This window comes from Herpailurus yagouaroundi, unplaced genomic scaffold, assembly GCF_014898765.1.
Source record: "Herpailurus yagouaroundi ecotype Mexico unplaced genomic scaffold, PumYag 139, whole genome shotgun sequence".
NCBI classification, from domain to species: Eukaryota; Metazoa; Chordata; class Mammalia; order Carnivora; family Felidae; genus Herpailurus; species Herpailurus yagouaroundi.
The window spans coordinates 46,222,546-46,227,004 of record NW_024412394.1 but is presented as its reverse complement, the minus strand read 5'-3'; the positions used below and the strand labels follow the sequence as shown (position 1 = coordinate 46,227,004).

Sequence of the window (4,459 nt, the reverse complement as noted above, 5' to 3'; positions counted from 1 at the left end):
TCTTCTTGAGAAGTCTACTTGACCATTCCTAGTGGTTGAAGAGTCTCTGTTTGAAGAGTTTTTATGTACATAGATCTTATCCTCTCCTCTTGATGGTGTAGTGACCAGAACTTGGGATGTAGGCAGTATGCTACCTTGGGAGACGAGAGGACAATCAGCAATAAAGAATAATGGTGGCCTCTCACCCACTCCTGGTTTAGACTCTACAGCTGAAACTTAGAGAACAAACTGATGGTTACCAGAGGGGAGGTGGGGAGATGGGTTAAACAGGTAGTGGGGATTTAAGGAGTGCACTTGTCATGAAGAGCACGAGGCGATGTACGGAAGTGTTGAATCACTATATTGTACACCTAAAACATTACACTGTAAGCTAACTAACTAGAATATAAATGAAAACTTAAAAAAAAAAAAAAGGCCTTTCTCACTGTGTCCTGGGAACTGGTTCCCTCAGGCAATCATTCTAGTCTGTGCTTGAAATGTTGCTCCTCTTTCTCTGTTATATTGTTTGATGTTTATTTAGCTTTATTGATCTAGTAACTGATCTAGTTACAAGCCCTCTTCTACAAATAGTACCTTTAACAGTAGGTACATCTTATGTTCCCTTTTACATGGTCAGGACTGACCTCAAGCCCTCAAAGTCTCATTTTTCCCTTCATACCTGTCCTGCTTATCTTCTTATATCTGTGCTCCACTTAAGGTTCTCTCTTTCTCTTTTTGTTATCAGCCTTTTAAATGTTGACTTTTTCCATAACTTTTGTTGGACTGAATAGGACTTCTCTATTTGAAGAATTATTTTCAGATTATTCCAGTTCCTTACTGATTTTCTGGGCAAATCTGATCAGGGAATTCCTGGAAAACACCTTTATTATTATTTTCTTAGGTTCTGGGTCTGCAATAATTTTATTAATTCATTTATATCCATTGAAAAATTTGGCATGTTTTTGTCATAATAAGGGCTTAAAAACCCTTGTATTGTTTCATTAGTGAAATCTACCACACTTCTTTGGTTCAACCCTGAGCTTAGCTCTCTGAAAACTAAGGTCAAAGATAGAGATTCTGTCATTAAGAAAGTCAGAGCCAGTGCTCGCTTCAGCAGCACATACAATGGAAAATTGAAGCAATACAGGGAGGATTAGCACAGCCCCTGTGCAAGGATGACCTGCAAATCTATGAAGCTTCCATATTTAAAAAAAAAAAAAAAGAAAAGAAAAGATAAATCCAGAGCCAATTTAAAGTAATATGGTAGCAAATAACCCACACTTATGTTAAACCACATTAACTCAAATGTAGCCTAGAGCCTCTCTTGTCCTCTCTTAGTCTACAATGTAAGTGGAATGGAGGCAGCCAGTCCAGGACAGCCTACATAGACCTGGCAGGTAAAACTGCAATCTCAAACACCACGGCTGTTCTGTAAGATGTACAGAACGTAGATCCTTTGACATTAAAATTCCTGACTATTGACCTGGCTGGAAAACACTGTCAATGGAGCAAATATTGTTTGCTTAACCAATGCCTAAAAGGTCTAATCCCATCCTGCCTTTCTTGTAATACCAAGACACACTGAAGCAGCCTATACTTGAAAACCTAAACCCATTTGTTGTGGCCACATGAGTTAAAAGCCCATCTTACTAATTAAACAAAAATCCCATTTCACCAATCCCCAACTCTGTCCACAGTTGTAAAAATCGGTAGCATAACACAATACAGATACCCGTAGTTGCCAAACAACACAACAAAAAATCTGGCCTGACCCATTCCACAGTCTCAATCTCTGAGTGTTGCTTTTCTTCCCAAACTCCAGTTCTTATTTATTTCTCAAGATCCTCAGCCCATGAACCAGATGTTGGATCAGGGAAGGATCACTTAAGGACACCTCTGTTCCCCATCTCCCTATAATGTTGAGCCTACCCCTGAGCAATAGCAATACCATTTGAAATTTGGGATGCTGTGAAATAAGTAGTAATTAATGATTATTTTCATTGTCATGAATTATTTATTACATTTGAAATAATACTATAAATTTTACGATTGTGATAATGTGATATAACAAGGACTTAAAGATGATAGATTTTATAATATTTAATTTGGAAATTCTTTTATATTAGGCCAATAAGGAAGTAGATTGAGTAGATTGGGGTCTGCATTTACAAAAGAGTATATGATAGAAAATTGCTGCCAAGGAATTTAAACAGAATTGTGATTGCAAGAACATTTCTTCAAAGAAAGGCTTTTGAAGGTTACCAAATCTCCTGAGAACTATAAAACATTATGTGACATAGATCCCTGGCCAAAAGAATACTCACTGATAACCTCAAGAGATTCTATTGGAGTTGAGATGATCAAACACCAACATAGACAGGGATCTTCAGGGAAGTCACTCTTGAGTTCTGCATATATGGAACTCCATGCAGGTATTCCATCAAAACCACAAGTGTCTCTCATCAAAACCCTCACTAGGTCTGGTCCCTCAAGTCAGGTCTCTAACCAGTGTAACTCTGACAACTCACGACTGAACCATGTACCTGTCTGTAGTTTGTGATGCAACTTTGTGACAACTATTAAGAATAGGAATTTCATGTCATACTGCAGAATGTTAAATTGTTTAATTTGACCGAGTGTCTTCTCAACAGGCAGCTGCCACTAATTTGTGGGCTCTACCTCTGGAGGACTTATCAGAGCAATAAGAGTAAGGAAGAAACACTTCTGAGCTGGGTGTCACGTGTTCTCAAATGGAGGCTTTCTTACTGAAATAAAATAGAAATAGGGTCACCTTGGGTGGCTCAGTCGGTCGAGCAGTCAACTCTTGGTTTCTTCTCAGGTCATTATCTCACAGTTTGTGAGTTCGAGCCCCACATCAGGCTCTGTGCTAACAGAGTGGTGCCTGCTTGGGATTTCTCTCTCCCTTTCTCTCTGCCTCACCCTGGCTTGCTCTCTCTCTCTCTCAAATAAATAAGTAAACATTTAAAATTAAAAAAAATAAAATACAAATGTTTTTGTAACTAAGGAGCTTGAGAAGTTAAGATGTATGTTAGCCACACAAAAAAAGGAGTGTTATGTACAATAGGGGCATGAGGACACAGACTTTGCAGTAAGTTCTGTAGCTGTGTGCTGCCCTAGTTTAAGTGTAGGTTGGAGTTAACCCAATGCAGTTTTCCAACAAAAAATAACTTTTCCCAAGCCCTGTGTATCCCTTGCCTGTTCCTTTGTTATTTAACCCTACAGACCCCTAATAAGAATGCAGGTAAAGGAGGAAAACTTAAACATTCCTTTTGGTATCTACATAAAAATATATATTTAAGCTTAAGTTCTATGAAGTTATACAATATTTTTTCTTCAGTGAAAAGAAGCAGCAAATTCCCAATGTCTTGCAATGGGTCCTTTTCTAAAGGTAACAAGTCTATCCAGGAAAACAGTTACTTTTCTTCAAATAAGAACAAAAATACGAACTTAAAAATTTGAGGAGCTTGGGGAATAGATAAAAATGGAAACTATGTGTAGGGAGAAAATGTTATCATTTGATCACAGCCTTCCTTTCTATTCATTTAATATAGCTCAAATTTGCATATCTGAACACTCTCCCTTTCCAGCATAGGAGTAGATAGTCTGTTTAAAAATAATGTCAAATTGAGACAGGTATATGATAAAACAAGGGGAAGAAGAAGAAAAAAACACTACTTCACTGATTTCTTTACTCTAGAATATCACCCACCCATCCATCTTTCTATTTTTGAACAAACCAGGCATCTGCTTTATTGGGTCTGCACCAGCAGTAAGTTGACAACTGACGATTTTCAGGCAGTCTTCAGCCTTCAAGGCTTCATCATGGAGTGACAGTGCTTGACTGCCCATCTCTCCCCACCCTTTTCCCTACCTGTGGGTTTGAGTCTGTCCTTTCCTCCTCGTCCCACTGTCAAGCTCCCAGGTTTGGTGGCCAGGCTGTCGGGGGTATACAGCCCAGGGGCTCTAGGGGCTCATAGGAAGCTCGGGCTTAATGTCCAAGTGATCTCCACTCCTACCAGGTCTCTTTCAGTAGCTAAAAAATGGATTAAATAGATGTTGGAGGCCTCATCTGGAAGGCTATCTACCAGTGATAGCCTTTGAGTGCCAATAACACTTATAATAAAGCCCATTCATATATTATAGGCAATCATTTGCACCTACATTAGTGTGGGATCTTGCTTCTGTAGAAGAGGCCTATACATGAACCAGCTGAATCAAGAAAAAAAAAAGGGCATTAAAATAGCTACATATTAATATTAAAATGCAATAGAGTAAACTAGAAATGAACCAGAATACTTTGAAATGCCCATTTCCCACGTGTTACCAGATATTTGATACTAGGCTAAGGTACAATAGCTTGAATGCCAAGATATCCGCATTTAGAGTTCTCTCCTTTTTTTTCACAAAAATATGTTTTAGTCTATTTTTTAGTATTCTTGTTCCTCACCAGTAGGACTTC

At 38.5% G+C, this 4,459-nt stretch overlaps 1 non-coding gene across 1 annotated transcript; it reads left to right on the top strand.

Moving 5' to 3' along the window:
- The first annotated feature begins 1,080 nt into the window (after window positions 1–1,080).
- Window positions 1,081–1,189, top strand: LOC121030108 (U6 spliceosomal RNA). Its single transcript, XR_005790060.1, has one exon. It is a non-coding gene; the product is annotated as a U6 spliceosomal RNA (small nuclear RNA).
- The last annotated feature ends 3,270 nt before the right edge of the window (window positions 1,190–4,459 follow it).